Source organism: Vulpes lagopus, chromosome 13 (assembly GCF_018345385.1).
Source record: "Vulpes lagopus strain Blue_001 chromosome 13, ASM1834538v1, whole genome shotgun sequence".
Taxonomy (NCBI): Eukaryota; Metazoa; Chordata; class Mammalia; order Carnivora; family Canidae; genus Vulpes; species Vulpes lagopus.
This window is the reverse complement of record NC_054836.1, coordinates 31710284-31729051: the sequence shown is the minus strand read 5'-3', so window position 1 is coordinate 31729051 and position 18768 is coordinate 31710284. Positions and strand designations below refer to the sequence as shown.

The following is an 18768-nucleotide window of genomic DNA, read 5'->3' as shown; positions in this document are numbered from 1 at the left end:
AAATAGAAGATATTCTATTAGAAAATTAGAAAATAAATTATTTAATAGAAAATTTCTATTAGAAAATAGATATTCTATTAGAATATTCTATTAGAAAATTCTATTAGAATATTCTAATAGAAAAAATAGAAGAATAAGAATGTTCTTATGAATATATTTTTTAGGGGGGCCTCTAAAGGCAATAAAACTTAGCTTTATCTTCATCATCATCAGACTGGTTCAGTGCTTATCACTTTGGATACATCCTATATTAGATTTGTTCTGTTAGTGTAGGGTCTATCTTCTGGAACATGTTTATTAACATTGATTGGCTGGGCTTGAAATAGTCTCAGAGGCCTTTTAGGTATTCCTCTGTGTATGTGCGTGCATATGTTTGGTCAGTTTTATGGAATTATACATACAGTAAAAACTGACATTCTCCCTTTTTAGTACAGTATTTTATGAGCTTTGACAAATGTGTGTACTACCAAATGAAGATCTAGAACAGTTCTAATGGGTTCCAAATTCCTTTGTGCTTAAAGTCATTCTCGTCATACATATGAGTAGTTCCTTTTTCTTTTTGAGTGTTATTCCATTATATGGGTTTAACACAGTTTATTTGTGAATTTACCAGGGGAACAACATTTGGGGTATTTTCTCTGTTTTTGGTGATTATGAATAAAGCCACTATAAATATTTATATATACATTTTTGTGGGAGTATGAGTTTTTATATCCCTTGGGTAAAAAATCAAAAAGATTGTTGGATCATGTGGTAAATATATATTTAACTCAAAAGAAACTGCAAAACCATTTTGCAAAGTGACTGTATCATTTTGCACTCTACCAACAATGCATGAGAAACTTCATTTTCTTCTCATTCTTGTCAGTGTCGGTATTGTCAGTTTTGTGGGGTTTTTTTAAAAAAATTATTTTTATGTTTTAATCTATCGCAAGAGTGTGTAGTATTATCACATTGTTTTAATTTGTACTTTCCTAATGAGCAGTGATGTTGAGCATATTTTCATGTGCTTATTTGCCATTTATTTTCGTATCTTCTTTGTTCAGATATTTAACTTACTTTTAAAAACTGCTTTTTTATTATTATGGACTTTTGAGAGTTCTTTACATATTCTAGATACAAGTTCTTTACCTAACATGTCTTTCAAAAATATTTTATTGAGTTGTATTTTCATTTTCTTAACACTGTATTTTGAAGAGCAAAAATTTATATTATAGATAAATTTCAATTTATCAATTTCTTTTTTTAAGATATTTTATTTATTTATTTATTTATTCATGAGAGACACAGGGAGAGAGAGGCAGAGACACAGGCAGAGGGAGAAGCAGGCTCCATGCAGGGAGCCTGACATGGGACCCGAGCCTGGATCTCCAGGATCACGCCTGGGCTGAAGGGGGCGCTAAACCACCGGAGCTGCCCTATCAATTCCTTTTTTAATAGTATGACTGGTTTCATATGTGCAGATCACTGCCTACCCCAAGTCACAGATCCTTTCCTGTTTTCCTCTAGGTATTTTATTGTTTGCAGTTTTACACTGAATTCTGTAATCCATTTTAAGTTAATTTTTGTGTATAGTGTTAAGATAAGGGTCACGGATTACTATTTTTTTGTATATTGATATCCACTTTTTCCGGCATCATCTGTAGAAAAGACAGATCTTTCTCATTCGAATTCCTTTTGTACCTTTAGTAAAAAATTAGTTGGCCATATTTGTGTAGGTAAAATTATGGACTTTATTTTATTCCTTTGGTATAATTAATACCATACTTTTTTGATTACTACTGCTTTAAAGAAAGTTCTAAACTCAGGCAGTGTGAGCACCCCAACAATATTTGGTTTTCCATTATCTGAATATGGTATATATCTCCATTTATTTAGATCTTATTTCATTTCCTTCGTCAGATCTTGTAATTTTTAGCATTTGGATGTTGATCGGCTTTTATTAGATTTATATACCATAATTTAATGCTTTTTGGTGCTATTCTAAATATACTTTAGAAAAATTTTACTACAGTAATTTAACTTCCAGTTGTTTATTATAAGTACATCAAAATGAAATTGAATTTATATATTGGCCTGGGTCCGTGCTAGAGTTTTTGTGGACTCTTTTAGGATTTTCTTTGTTATCTGTAAATAGTAGCTTTATTTATTTTTGTTTCAGTTCTTATACCTTTTATTTATTTATTTTTCCTTATCTCACTAAATACAACTTCAGTATGGTGTTAAATAGAATTGGTAAGAGTAGTTATCTTTGACTTTTTCATGGTCTTGGAAAACATTCAGTCTTTCTACATTAAGTATCATTTAGCTGTACTCTTTTCGTAGGTGTACTTTGCCAAACTGAGGAAATTTTCTTTTATTTCTAGATGTCTGAGAATTTTCATGATTAATGGATGATTTTACCAAATTATTTTTCTGCATCTGTTGAGATAGTCGCATGGTTTTCTTCTTAAGTCTGTTCATATAATGAATCACACTGACTGATTTTCTAATGTTGGACCAGCTCTGTAGTCCTAGAATCACCTCACTTGGTCATGATACATTATCATAGTTTGTATATAGGGCTGGATTTTATTTGCTAAAGTTTTGTTGAGGGCTTTTCCATTTATGCGGATGAAAGATACTGGTTTGTTGTTTTCTATTCATTTCAATTTCTTCATCTGGTTTTGGTATCAAGATAATGCTGGCCTCATAACAAGTTAGAAAGTATGTTCTTCTTCTCTAGTGTTCGGGATATTTGGGGTATAATTCATATTATTTCTTCCCTAAGTATTTGGCAGAACTTCCCAATCAGTTCATCTGGTCCTAGAGTTTTTCTCGTTGAAAACTTCTAACTACAAATTTAATTTCCGTAAGATGTATAATAATTAAATTGTCTGGAGACACCTGGGTGGCTCAGTGGTTGAGTGCCTCCCTTTGGTCCAGGGTGTGATCCTGGTGTTCTGGGATTGAGTCCCACGTCAGGCTCCCTGAATGGAGCCTGCTTCTCCCTCTGCCTGTGTCTCTGCCTCTCTCTCACTCTCTGTGTCTCTCATGAATAAATAAATAAAATCTTTTAAAAATAATTAAATTGTCTGTTTGAGTAAATGTTGGCAGTTAGTCTTTCAAGGAGTTTGTCCCTTCCTTTTGAATTGTTGAATTACTGATATCTCCTCCTTGTCTTTCTATCACTTCCTCTCTCCCTTTTTTGGTCAGTTTGCTTACAATTTCTTAATTTGATTCATCTTTTAAAAATCCAGCTTTTGGTTTCATTGGTTCGTTCCATTATTTTCCTTTCAAAATTTAACTGTTTTTTCTCTTCTCAGGTTTATAATTTTCTTCTACTTGCTTTGGGTTTAATTTACACTCTTTCTAGTTTCTTAAGGTAGTAGCCAGATAACTGATTTGAGCCCCTTTTTCTTTTCTTACACAGATATTTAATGCTTTAAATTCTCTTATGCCATTCTCTTTGACCCATGAGTTATTTATAATATCTATTTAATTTCCAAATGTGTGGGAATTTTCAATTTTGTTACTATTTTCTAGATTACTTTAGTATAGGACAGACTTCATGTGATTTTAATTATTATTAATTAGTTGATAATTGTTTCCTGAGCCCAAATATGGTCTATTTTGTTGAATGTTCCTTGTGAAATTGAGAAGAATAGGTATTATGCTGCTGTTAGATGCTTTGTTTTGTAAATACTAATTACTCAGGTTGGTTGCTAGTTTTGTTCAGGTTCCATATTCTCACTGATTTTCTTGCTACTCATTTTATCAATTTCAGAGACAGAGGAATATTTAAATTTCCTGCTCTAATTGTGGATCTGTCCATTTCTACTCTCAGGTCTATACATTTTTGCACTTGCATTTTGAATCTTTGTTGTTAGACACATAAACTTTTAGGACTGTAATGTTACTCTTTGACCCTAAAAATATTCTTGTTCTGAAATCCATTTTGTCTGACATTAATAGAGTCACTACATCTTTCTTTTGCTTAGTGTTTGTATGGCATAACTTTCTCATACTTTTGCTTTTTTTTTTCAGGATTTTATTAATTTATTCATAAGGGACACAGAGAGAGAGGCAGAAGGAGAAGCAGGCTCCACATGGATAGCCCGATGTAGGACTCGATCCTGGGACTCCGGGATCATGCCCTGAGCCAAAGGCAAATGCTCTACTGCTGAGCTACCCAGCATCCCCCATACTTTTGCTTTTTAAAATGTTTTTATTAAAGATTTTATTTTTTTTATTCATGAGAGACAGACAGACAGACAGAGAGAGAGAGAGAGAGAGAGAGAGACATAGGCAGAGGCAGGAGCAGGCTCCATGCAGTGAGCCTGATGTGGGACTCGATCCCAGGACTCCAGGATCATGCCCTGGGCCTAAGGCAGGCGCTAAACCGCTGAACCACCCAGGATCCCCCATACTTTTGCTTTAACTTATTTGAATCTTTAAATTTAAAGTGATTTTTATTGTAATCAATATATATTTACATCTTGCTTTTTTTTTCTCTTCTAATCTAAGAACCTGATGTTTATTTAGTTTGTTTTGATCGTTTTCCTTTAATATAATCATTCGTGTAGTTGAATTAAAATCTGTCATCTTGCTTGCTATTTTATATTTCATTTTTTCATTGTTTCATTTTTCTTCTTTTTCTGCATGTTTTTGGATGGAGTATTTTTTTTTCTTTTCAAAACAGAGAGAAAGTGTGCCTGCATACAAGCAGGGCAGTGGGGGGTGGGTGGTATTGCACAGAAGGGCAGAGGGAGAAAGAGAGAGAGAATCTAAAGCAGGCTCCATGCTGGTATGGAGCCTGAGCTGGACTCGATATCATGACCCTGAATGTTTTTAAAATCTCCATTTTATATATATCCACCATTATTGAACTGCATTTATACTACATTTAAAAATGTTTTTTATCTCATGCTATAGCTTTGGCAATATACATCTCTAATTAATTACAGTCTATATTCCTATAATGTTATACCTCTTAATGTGTAGGTTTGAGAACCTTATCAACAGCATTACACTCTGACTTCCATCCTCCTGGCCTTTGAGTTTTTGTTGCTATAGATTTTTGCTGTTATATATTTTATATACACATGATAAATTTGTACTATTTTTCTTTAGACAGTCAATTTTCTTTTAGTGATATTAAAAAGAAGAAAAATATTTTGTGTTTACTTTCATTTTAACCATTTTCAGAGATCTTTAGTTCTTGGTATAAATCTAAATTTCTGTCTTAATAGTCTTTCTGCCTAAAAACTTTTTACATTTATATTTGATAATGCTTTGTGTACTGGTAATTAATTTGCTTATCTTCGTCTGAAAAACTGTTTAGTTTGGCTTCATTTTTGAAGGATACTTTCATTGTATATAGAATTTTCAGTTGCAATTTTCTTTTCAACATGTCTTCTTGTTCTCATACTTTCAGATGAGAGATAAGTTGGCAGTTTTACCTTTGTTCCTCTATATGTAATGTGGTCTTTTCTTTCTTATTACATGATTTTCTTTTTCTTTTTGGTTTTTAACACCTTGTACATATGTCTATTTTTAAAAATTGTATTTATTCTGCTTGGAAACCTCAGAGCCTCTGGGATCTGCACATTGGATATCCTTCATTATTTTTGGAAAATTCTTGACAATCATTTCTTCAAATATTTATTCTGTCCCAGTCTCTTGTGTCTTCTCTTGGGATTTCAACTGGTGTATGTTAGACCATTTTATATCATCTTGTAGCTCTGGGATGCTCTCATTGGTTTTATTCACTCTCTTAGTCTTTCTCAGTTTAATTTTTATTGAATTATCTTAACATTTGTTGTGTTTTTTCTTTAGCTGCAAGATGTCTATATAAGTGACCATTCAGGGCTTTTATATTTCTTTCTGTGAATCTCTTTCTAGCATTTCCATTTGATTCTTCTTATAGTTTTCATATACCCACTGAAATTCAATATTTGTTTATGCATGTTGACCACCTTTCCTGATAGAGTCTTTAATATGTTTATTATAGTGATTTTAAATTAATTCACTATATTATGGCCCAACATATGGGTCATCTCTGGTTCTGTTGATTGCTTTTCCTCATATCAGTGGGTTGTTTTGTCCTTACTTTTTCTATGTCTTATAAGTTTACACTGAATCGTGCATATCATGTATAGAATAGTAGAGAGTGAAATAATTAGTATTTATGCTTGGAAATGGGTTTATCTATGTTCTCCTAGGTTATTATTGTGGGATGGTAGGTCAACCTACTCAGAAGTGAGCTGGGTTTGAGTTTGGTTGCTGCTATGCATTCATTCACTGTATCCCTGCTTACAAATTCCTCTTGCATTACCTTGTGTTTAGGGTGGGGTCCCGTTTGCTGGTTCATTGTTCTTAATGTTAATGTTCCACCCTTAGCAATTGACCTTCTCTGTGTACTGGCACTTCAGAGAGGGTTCCTCTTCGTTCTTGACACTCTCAAAGTGGTACACTGCTGTTGCTTTTTATTTTGTTCTTGCTACCCTTGGCAAGAAATGTGTTCTTTGTTTTATTCATGGAGAATCATAGAGTCATGGAGAAGAATAACTGAAATGGAATTAAATTCTCCTTGCATCTGTAGTTTACAGGAGTTCCATATTTTCATTTGGCCTACTCTTGGATTTTAGGAATTCATTACAAAATTTAACTGGATGTTTCTCACCCACTTGTATGGCAGGCCTGGCTTTCTTCTGTTCTCACTAGTAAGCCCATGCTTCTATTCCCTTTCTCTTTAAAGATGCCCAACTCCTTTTAGGCTTTAGGCTAGCTAGATACCATGTGAACTTACTTCTCTAGGCTCAAGAAAAGTCAAGATTTATAGTTTATCCAGCTTCTTCTAGTTGATAGACTAGAAGTGACACTCTTTTCACATTTCTACATCCCAGAGAAGCCAAAGGTCAGTATAATTTTTTAGGTAAAAGATTTTTCTTAGTATTTTCATTTGCATTCATAACCAGAATAGATGTTGAAATATTTTTATCTTGATTATTTTGATATTTATATTGATAAAAAAACAGAGTTTAGCTTATGAAACTCTGAGCCCAGCCTATACAGTTTCAAAAAGGGGACAACTGTACATTCTACAAAAGGTGATTACATATGAAAGAACCACATCATTGGGCAATGAGTTGTCTCCATAGCCACTGGGGTAATCTGCCCCTATTTACTGCCAAATTATGGGCATAATGAGTCACAGGCACATTTCTAAATATATCAACAGCCCTGCAAAGTGTTTCAGGGGCACATCCATCAATTATGGTCATGAGAAAGGTCATAATAGTACAGGCTTTCATCACAATTCAGCTCTCCCTACCCAGTTTGCTTTGGGTGTGTTGAAATACTGTGATTGTTCAGTTAGAAGCAGTGTTCATTTTTGAGAAGGACTTACTGGAAATGAGTAAAATATCTGAGAGAGGCCGTCCCTTTAAAGGCCCACTTCCTTATTCAAAAGCTTTTTGTGTAATAAAAGTTTCTCAAAAACTCTTCTGTGAGATTCACCAACCTCATTCCTTCTGAGCTACTGATTAGAATCCACAACTTAAACTGAAGAAAAGATTAGCTGTATACTTGGATGCCAGCCATTTTTACTGAATTCCCCTCTTATATATTCCTATTAATAACAAAAGATTCTTAATAACACTGCTGTGTCCCTTCTTCCCACCATGGTGGGTATTTCTGTATCTTTGGCATCATTGGAAAATCCATAAAGTCCATTGACGTTTTCATGTGAATGTAAAATAGAGTGGAAACTTATAGAAAGCTACCTAAAAAACTAACCTTGGATAAAAGAAAATTGTTCTAAATTCTATTACTTTGAATAGTGTTCCCTTCCTACCAAAAATTATTATCCTGGCAATTTCCCACAGCCTATGTAAATAAACTCAGGTAACTGGAATCGGGAAATCAGAAAACATTTCAAAATTAAATATTAAAAGATCTTCTAAAGTCAGTACTCTTAATCCAGCAGTTTTGTATGTAATATAAAGCAGTTCATGCTTTGCTTTGCTAATTTTTAGTCCAGAATCATGTGGATTTGTCAAACCTCAGGAGATTATTTATCAGAACGGTTAATTTCAATAATCTCTTTCCATCTTTGCCTACATGATAGCCTGAGTTTCTCCCTAAAGATGGAGGGTCATATTTTCCATGGACTATATAGATAGAGAAAGAATTCCAAAAAGAAGTCACACTTTTGTCTGCTTTTTGCCGCCCATACATTTCCCCTTCTAATTAATTTAGAGGTCTTTCTTTCTTCCCTATTTTTTTTTACAGTACTTCATCACTTACTGTTATTCATTCTCAATGTATTTACACTAGCAATAAGTGATCAAGTTCTTAAACCACTAAGTTTGTGATCAGCCACATCTCTGTAAAGGTCTGGAACCACATCAGAAGTCTTTTGACACAAAAGTAGAACCTATTTATTTTGGAAGAAAAGCAACATCAGTGAAGACCAAACCATTTGGACATATTTTTGTTTGTGCTAGAACTAAATTAATCAAACCAGAAAAAATCGCCTAGCAACATCTGACATTAAAAAGATTCCATAATAAAAACTAAACCACATGGAGGATAAGATAGAAGACAGCCCACGCCTCCTCTAGATAAGAATCACAGTCTGTAAATGAAACTGACTAAACCTTAAAAAGAGAAGATAGAAAAGAAATTAGAATTGATACAGAAGAAGAACTAAGATAATTTAAGTTAATATTCTTGAGTGCCTGCTAGAAATCATAACCTGTGCTAGGAGCATTAGATACATCTCATTTAATTCTCACAAAACTGATTATCTTCATGTACAGAGAAGCAGACCAATTTAGTTAAAGACTAATCAACTCCTAAAGATCAACATCTATCTGTTTAGATTCTTGCTACATTTTTATCACTTATAAAGGAAACTAGGCAAATTAATTATCTCCAAACCGTAGCCAGAATGTAGTATTTTTTAAAATACATTTAAAGGATTCAAGTAGAGTTACTCAGAAAGTTAACTAGCATGTCCAACGTTTTAAACTTTCTAATTGAGTTCTTTCTATTGAAACAAACACATTGGCGGTGGGCCATATTTAGGCAGATTCCCACAGAAGCAGCACTGATGCACAGAGCTGGCCACGGCTACCATCACTTAGTAGGGAGGGTGATTTTGAGAGTGAGAACTAAGAAGTGCCAAGATTGGAGAGTCTTGCCAAGTATAAACATTAAATCTTGTAAATAGCAGAATTAAAGTTATTTTTTATGCTGAAAAAAAGCATAGAGATCAATATCATGTCATAGCAGAAGAAAGATGAGAGCAGCTAAAAATAAGTGAAGGGATTTTTAAGATGAACATTCTACTGGGGCAGAGGATGGGGAATATATATGGACTAACATGAAGGCAGGCTTCAGTAGTAGATAGAAACTCAGCAGAGGTCAATACTTGGTGGCATAGATGACCTGTTTTCTGGGACATCTGGTTTATAGGACATTAATTTCTCTCTCTCTCTCTCTCTCTCTCTCTCTCTCTCTTTTTGTGAGGCCATGGGGAAAGTAGGCATAAGTGAAATATGTGAATTTTGTGAGAATTTACAGTCCTGGGTAATCTTCATATTCAATATTTGTCACTTTATTGTTAATGAATTCTTTGTTATTTTGCTTCAAGAATGATTTGGCAAGCTGCATGTTGTTGGCCATATGGCAACATTCCTGAGAATGCTAGTAGAATATGCTAGAGAAGAAAGTAAAAACCTGTTTAGGACTTTTGAGTCTTTGACTATGATTGGCTTTCAACATGTGATCTGCCACGTTGTGGTTTGCAAAGTTTCGATATTTACATGGTTTTCTTGGTTAGTTACACTTTTGCTTAGTGGGTGCATATGTTTCTGTGTGTGTAGTTTTTTTTTTTTTCTTCAAATCCTGTGTGCCATGATCTAAGCCACCAGCACCCTATACAGTTTTACCTTGCCGGTCCCAAGGAGTTGTGAGGCTCTGAACAAATTAAGAAGGAGCTGATAGCCCTACAAAGTTATAGCCTTCCTGGTATACTTGGTTCTAGTCACCACTCCCAACCTCTCTCTTAACAGGTTACTTCATTTTCCATAGAATAAAACTAGGCTTCCCTTCAGCCTCTTTGTCCAATGTACATAGAAGCTTTCAAGAAGGTCATTCTATCCAGGGAAGGAAGCAAAGTCAAAATGAGATAGAGTGAGATCTTAGAAATGCTTAATGAGTTTAATTCTTCCCTTCAAACTTAGCAGGGGAAATATTTTGTCTCTCTTGGCAAATGTGGAGAACATTCTGTGTTCATCTTCATACTGAATTCATCAAGAATGGACAGACTAATGAATTGGCTCCCCTGAGAAACATTTGGCCTCACTTCTAACAGTATTATAAGAAAAATATATTCTTTCTACTAAGTCTCCTCAGCTTTGGTCTTTCTTCATCCTACTTTGAACTTTCTCTCTTCTGCAAAATGGACCCAAAGATATATCCCTCGTAGATAGAACACTTCACGCTGGGTCAGTGGACCTAGGGACACAATTCTCCCCTTCCTGTACCACTTAGCATTATCTATAAGAACCCCTGGCAAGCTTCCTCGGTGCTTTATTTGGAACTAGCCTCAAGGAGTCCGTAATTCTCAAATCTGCCCTAAGAATATTATAGAGCAATCTTTAAGGTTTATCAAGATTTGTCTTCCAAGAGAAATCTAGTAGTTAAGATAGTCTTCTAGCATGTTTTCTAAAAATTACATAGGATATAAAACACATATATTATCCTCATGGGTAAAACATATTTTTACCTTTATATAAATAAGTAAAAATAGTTTTTTTTGCAGTCAGAGATCCAGAGAAAGTTTGTCCTTAAAAAGGAAAAAACTGACAACATTGAAAAATGTTCGGTCATGTTGTCTAAGAATCCTGGGTTGTTTCTTTTTCTCCCACTGTAGTTATTTGTTTATATTATTTTGTAATAATAACACTTAACATAAGATCTACACTCATCAAAATTTTAAGCATACAATACAGCATTGATAACTATAGGCATTATGCTGTACAGTAGGTCTATATAGCATCTCGTATCATCTTGTATAACTGAAACTTTATACTTTTACTAATACTGCTCATTTGTCCTTTTCTCCAGGCCCTGGAAACTACCATTCTACTCACTGCTTCTGTGAGTTTGACTATTTTAGATTTCACATATAAGTGGGGTCATGTAGCAATTATCCTTCTGCCTGGCTTATTTCACTTAGCCTAATGTCCTCCAGTTCATCTGTGTTGTCACAAATGGTGGAACTTCTTTCTTCTTAAGGCTGGATAAACATATACATTGTATATATGTACCATCTTTTTTTTTTTTTTTTTGCATTTTTGTGTTGGACATTTAAGTTGCTTCCATGTTTTGGCCATTGTGATTAATGCTTTAGTGAACATGGGAATGCAAATTTCTCTTCAAGAGTCTGATTTTAATTCTTTGCATATTTACTCAGAAGTAGAATTGCTGGATTGTATGGTAGTCCTATTTTTAGTTTTTTAAGGAATCTTCATACAGTTTTCCATAGTGGCTGAACCGATGTATATTCTCACTGATAGTATACAAGAGTTCCCTTTTGTCTACATACTGGTTTTAAAAGTTACTCAGAGAAGAATCATCACAGTCTAGTATAACTTATTTCACTAGAAACTTAGGTATTTTAGAGTAAATATTTGTTTTGTGGAAATTACTTTGAAGCTTTACATTTAGGTAGGTTTTCTGCATGCAGTGGTTGCTTTCTGGAGAACCTTTCTGAGAAAGACTTATTTACAGCAGGACCAGCTGTATGTCGGTTTTTGGTCCAGGCAGGGTAGAATGGGAAAATATGTGGTTTGGTCTTGTCCCTGACTGCATCTTTGTGCATACTTTTGCTTCTCTTTATTAGTAGCACATTGTCACCTCAACACTAATCTAAGAACTTCACATTGAAGTGCCAGAGAGAAGATGAAGGATAGCACAATCCTGTCAGCATAACTGTGGGTGCCATGCCCCTTCTTCAAGTCAGAGTCTGGACCTTTATTATTCAGACCCACCTCTTCCACCTCTGGTAATAAGTGGCTTTATTACTAACTAAAGATTTCTCTGGAACTGTTTGTGTGTGTGTTTGTGCATACAGATGAGAAAATTGAAGCCTGGGAAATGTGAGGAAATGGACTGGTGCCTGTGATCTTCACACCCAGATGTTTCATAGGTAACTATGGCTTCTTTCCTTTTCATATTCTTCACACACAAACACTCATGGAGAGTAAATTTGTTAAGCACAGCATCACAGGAATGTTAGTTTTCTGTTTACTTATTGCAAATTGACCAGGGGCTGATTCCACCTGGAATCTTAAAATTTCAAACAACATTGAGCAAGTAGACTGAGGGCTTGGTTTGGTGAGGAGGACATGCCCACCAAGGAAGACCCATTCTTGTTGTCTCTAGACCTTCCTTAATCCCTGCAGCTGAGGATCTTCTGGAAAATGTCTAATTACATTGCATTCCTTAGTCAGTGACAATCCTTTGTTTCGGAAGCAGATACACTGTCATGTTGATAATAAAGGCCTTTATAATGATGCTTATAAAGGCTATTCATTTTGTTCCTTATTATAAAAAGGAGTAAAACTTCAACTCCAAAAATTTAGGTAACACTGAAGAATGGAAAGAGAGACAGACTACAATCTCTCTAGCCAGAAATAATTTTTATTAATACTTTGGTGACTGTCCCTGCAGTTTTCTTTTTTTAAAAAAAACGGTCTCTCTTTTTCTTCTTGTCTTTCTCTGCATGCATGCATGCATGTGTGTGTGTGTGTGTGTGGGTGTGTGTGTGTTGTGTATGTAAAGAGAAATATTTGTCACAGTGCTTTGTAGCCTCCTTCTTTCATCTTTAGCTCATTATGGACATTTTCCCATGACCATAAATATTGCTCTATAACAGTGATTCCCAACCAGGCAGTTTTTACCCCCCGAGGACATTTGGTAACAGCTGAAAACAATTTTTGCTTCTGGCATCCACTGGGTAGAAGCTAGAGATGCTGCTGAATGTACCACAGTGCACAGGACAGCTCTCACAACAAAGAATTATGCAGTCCAAAATGTCAGTAATTCTGAGACTTAGAAACCCTTATTTATAATAGTATTTAAAGTAGCTACCTATTATTCTATCCTAAGATAGAATTACTCATTGTTCCATTATTGGAAATTTTGACTGCTTCCACATTTTTTTACTGTTATAAACAATCTGTTGAATATTATTGGTCACACATATTTGTGTATACTTCTGTTTAGATGGAACTAGAAAAAACTCTTTGACATGAAAATTGGTAGATCAAAGGAAATGTATTCTTTGTACCTTTAACTACTGTTTTCAATTTTTTTTTTGTAGAAAGATGATTCTAATTATTAGTCCCACTAGTATGATATCCCCTTCTTTATGCCTCTTTTGTTAGTAGAGTGCACCATCTTAGAATGTGTCCTAGTTTATTTGAAGTGACTTTTTGGCTTTTGCTCCATTCTTACAAGATCCATCAGAGCAGGACAGGAAAAATCAAGCAGCATCTCTGAGGCTGTGGCTTCACTGTCTGTCCACTCACGGAGAGATCTGGGGAACAAAGAAGGTATATGTAGAGGTTTGTGAGAATCTCATTAATTTCAAATCCACCTTTTGACTCAAAGGATTGAGTGTCTAGACTTTGCTATGGTCAATGGGCAGGAAGCAAAAATGTTTTGACCGGAATTTACATACAGGCATTTATTAAACCAAAATCTAAATAATCAGATTAGGGGTATATGTATACAATGGAATATTACTCAGCCATTAGAAATGACAAATACCCACCATTTGCCTCGAGGTGGATGGAACTGGAAGGTATTATGCTGAGTGAAGTAAGCCAACCAGAGAAGGACAAACATTATATGGTCTCATTCATTTGGGGAATATAAAATATAGTGAAAGAAAATAAAGGGGAAAGGAGAAAAAAATGAGTGGGAAATATCAGTGAGAGTGACAGAACATGAGAGACACCTATCTCTAGGAAACAAACAAGGGGTGGTGGAAGGGGAGGTGGGTGGGGGGATGGGGTGACTGTGTGATGGTCACTGAAGAGGGCACTGGATGGGATGAGCACTGGGTGATATGCTATATGTTGGCAAATTGAACTCCAATAAAAAAATTAAAAAAAAATAAATCATCAGATTAAAATGGACTGATATATATCAAGGGCTCAACATAGAGCTTGAAACATAGTAAGTGCTCAGTACATTTTGTCTCTTATTACTATTTAAGGCTTAGAACAATAAAGTCCTCTAACTTACCAAAATTTTCTCTATAAGTCCTACAGCAAGTCCATACCAAACTTCCTTACTTCCTTGGTCATTACTGATTATTTTATTTTTTTATTATTTTCTTGGTAATTGATTATACTTTTAGGCCTTGGAGCCTTCATTGCTAAGCTCAGACTCAAATCACTGATATGTGCTTCTGAGCTTGAAAAATGTGGATCAGCTTTTCCAAAAACATTCTCCTATGACAGCGCATCATATATTTACAAAAAACTAAGTGAATACAGATATGTTTTCCTACTACAGATTCATCATTTAAAAATTATTTCTTCAAATCAGTTAATTTGCATTGTGCTCTAATTGTTTTTCTTTATGTTTATCTTCATTAGGAACCAGGCATAGGTGTATTATATTAATATTGACTGAAAATTCATTTTGGTATTAAACTTTTTCACATATAGTATTCATAGTATTTTTCAAAGTGTCTCTTGGCCTGTACTCAGATGTCTGTAAAATGCCTTTTTAAAGGTTGCCTAGAGGGCAATATGCTTCCAGTTTCCACTAAATTCAAAACCCCTTCAGAGAATGGTTCTTGCCTTTTTATCTCTATACCCAGTGCCCAGCACTTCACCTGAAGTATCTTAAGTGCTCAAAATATTTATTGAAACAAACCAAATATGATAAATTCCTCAGCATCTCTAATATCACACCTTATAAAAATTTAAATAAATTGGAGAAAAATGGTTTTACTTTTCCTTAGGTAATTGAATCAATCTTTCTATTTCCTCCCTCCCTCCCCACCTCCTTCCTTCCTTCCTTCCTTCTACCTACGTCCTAAAAAAAAAAAAAAAAAAAAAAATCATTGCTACATTTCTGGGGTTAGGCAGTTAGTGGAATGTAGTAAAAATTCAGAATAACTGATTCTTTGGTTGTTTTAAATTTAACCAGTTGTGTTTACACTTGACCTCCAATATCCTTTTAAAGATACTGTTAAATATCTGGTACAATATCCACTGGTACAATTAGATACCTGTTAAATATTTCAATGTACATATGCTATTTTTCCTTAGAGGATGAGGAAGCACTGACCACACACACAGGCCTTTTTTTCCCTCAGTGTTCCACTGTAGATTCTTGTCATTCTTTTTAGAATATTGAGCCAGCCAATTCCAACAGTTTAAACTATTATCAGAAATATTGCTTTGCTAACCTTGCACAATAAACAAGGTTTACTTTGCATGGCTGAGATTGTTGGAAGGGTGTTGTTGTTCCCTTAAAGTAGCTTTATTAAGGGATATTATTAGTATTTGCATGTCACTGGAAGATTTTTCAGTTGCTATTTGTATCTCTGATAAAGTATATTAACATTGGGGCCTTTGAACCCCAGTACATTCTCTATCCACTGCCTAACTATTAAGTATGTAGAAACCCTGCTTGGTGCAAGACAAACATTGTGCAATTGTTAGTCTCTGTAGGATGATAGCCTGTGTACTTGTCCTATTGGTGCCCTTATGAAAGGAATGCATTCATGTTTTGCCATCAAGCAACATACTGGCCATTGCTTCCATAGGTACACTTTGTCAGGTTCCTTTCTAGTCCAATGTGCTTACAATTTTTCAAAGTCATGGATTCCACTAAATATCATGTAATGCTTTTTCTGCACCTATTGGCATGATTAAATGATTTATCTCCTATAATCTGTTAGTGTATTGAATTATTGATTTTCTTATATTATGCTAACCTTCCGTTTCAGTCCAAATTAGTCATGATATTCAGACTTTTATCTTCATTGCTGGATTTGGTTTGCTAGTATTTTATTTAGGTGTATCTATGTTCAAGAGTGAATTTGGCCTCCAATTTTCCTTTCACTAAGAGACTTATTTTTATCTCAATTTTTTACCAGTGTCAGAGATAGGAGAGTAATATTCTTTGTTTTTCTGTTTTCTGAACTACTGTTTGTTGAATTCATATATAGGGGCTGTAAAATAATTTGTTGACCTTGCCTGTCACATCATTTAGTCTTGCTGTTTTCCTTGTGGGATGACTATAAACTACTGATTACTTACTTTTTAATTTTAGTGTTTTAATATTTCTCTTTGAATTGATTGTATTGAATTATTTTTAAAAATTTATTTATTTTTTATTTTTTTAATACATTTATTTTTTATTGGTGTTCAATTTACCAACATACAGAACAACACCCAGTGCTCATCCCGCCAAGTGCCCCCACCAGCGCGCATCACCCATTCACCCCCAACCCCCGCCCTCCTCCCCTTCTAACACCCCCAGTTTGTTTCCCAGAGTTAGGAGTCTTTATGTTCTGTCTCCCTTTCTGACATTTCCCACACACCTCCTCTCCCTTCCCTAATATTCCTTTTCACTATTATTCATATTCCCCAAATGAATGAGAACATATAATGTTTGTCCTTTTCCGATTGACTTACTTCCCTCAGCATAATACCCTCCAGTTCCATCCATGTTGAAGCAAATGGTGGGTATTTGTCTTTTAATCTCTGTCATTCTGCCCTCTTTCCATTTCCAATATTTATGAATTTCCCTTTGTTTTCTTGACGAATCTTCTCAGTGTTTTCCATTTATTAGTCATTTATTAAAAAAAATCTCTAGACATTTGATTATCATATCTTTTCTATTTAAATATATATCTTATAATAAATATATTTATATATATATTTTTATTATATATTTATATATAATATATATATTTTATATATATTTATAAATAAATATATCTTATAAAAATAAAAATTTATAATTTTAAAATTCTTTTTCTTTTTCTTTTTTTATTTTTTTATTGGAGTTCAATTTGCCAACATATAGCATAACACCCAGTGCTCATCCCATCAAGTGCCCCCCTCAATGCCCATCACCCAGTCACCCCCACCCCGTGCCCACCTCCCTTTCCACCACCCCTTGTTCGTTTCCCAGAGTTAGGAGTCTCTCATGTTCTGTCTCTCTTTCTGATAAATTTCTTTTTCTTAAAAATATTTAATTTACTTATTCATGAGAGACCTAGAGAGAAGCAGAGACATAGGCAGAGGGAGAAGCAGACTCCCTGTGGGGAGCCCGATGTGGGACTTGATCCCAGGTACCCAGGATCACGACCTGAGCCAAGGGCAGACACTCAACCACTGAGCCACCCAGGTGCCCCTAGTATAAAATTTCTTAAGGCAATCAGTGTCTAAGTACTACTTTAGCTATGTTCCACAAGATTTGATTTGTGCTACTACTGTATTTTATTATCTTTAGCTCTAAATATTTTAATTTCTATCATGATTTTTAAAAATTTATTGGAAGTAGGTTTTAAATTTCCCAATATATAATGGTTTCTTTTCTTTTTTTTTTTTTTTATATATAATGGTTTCTAATTGCTTATGAATTATTGTGTTGAAGTCAGGTCTGGATGATATAAATCCTTTAAAATTTTTTTGAGACTTATGTTTTATAGATTTATCTTTATACGTGAAATATTTATTAGGTATAATGGATTTTGTTTGTCCTTTGGATTAAAATAAGTAAATATGTTGTTCAAATCTTCTATAGCTAGATACTTTTATCTGCTTTATCTAATAATTACTAAGGACATTTTAAAAATCTCCCACTGTGGTTATAGATTTATTAAATATCATTTTGTAGTTCTATAGATTCTTGATGTATTTTGATTGATTTATAAAAGAAACCAGATGTAAAAAGCTGTATAGTATATGATTGCATTTATATAAAAACGTCTATAAAGCAAATCTGTACAAGGAAGACACAGATAAATTGTGCCTGGAGGTGCAGCAGATATTAATTGCAAATGGTAGATTTATCAGCCAAACATAAGCCAAAAGTAAGGTAGATTAGCTAAAGTAATAAAAGATAACATAGATTTTAAATATAAAACATTACCAGAAATAGATCTGATATAATAATAATAAATTCAAATCATTAGGTAGATATAAAACTTCTAGACTTTTATGTAACTAATGATATCTACATTTAACTCAACATAACTTTTTGACATTTATCCATTTTGTACCAAGTTTGCCTCTTTTCATTGCTGAGTATTATTCTGTTTCTGACTCTTTAAGATCTCTTCTTTGCTCAATGTACTATGATAGTATTATTTATCTTGCTTGAGGTTCAGTGGGATTTGTAAATCTAAAATTCTCCAACTTCTGCAAAATTTTCGGTCATCACCTTTTTGAATACTGACCTCCACCCTATTCCCTCTTTTTTGTATTACTGGAACTCTGATATGTATTGATACTAGGACTTCTTATTTTATTCCTCACATCCTTTAACTTCTCACCATATTTTCTATCTCATTCTATTTTCTGGACAATTTCTTTAGATTTTCCTGTGAATTCAGTTGTGTCCTCATATTCCAGTTTTAATTTGTTTTTAAACTTATACATTGGGGATCCCTGGGTGGCTCAGATGTTTAGTGCCTGCCTTCGGCCCAGGGCATGATCCGGGAGTCCCAGGATCGAG

General features: G+C 34.2%; 1 long non-coding RNA gene across 7 annotated transcripts in view; it reads right to left on the bottom strand.

Moving 5' to 3' along the window:
• Positions 1-5056: 5056 nt before the first annotated feature.
• LOC121474833 overlaps positions 5057-18768 on the bottom strand; it is a 130642-nt gene continuing 116930 nt past the window's right edge. For all 7 annotated transcript variants that reach the window (XR_005983544.1, XR_005983546.1, XR_005983550.1 and 4 more), the window contains one exon: positions 5057-13594. This is a non-coding gene — a long non-coding RNA (uncharacterized LOC121474833). The remainder of the gene's footprint in view (positions 13595-18768) is intronic.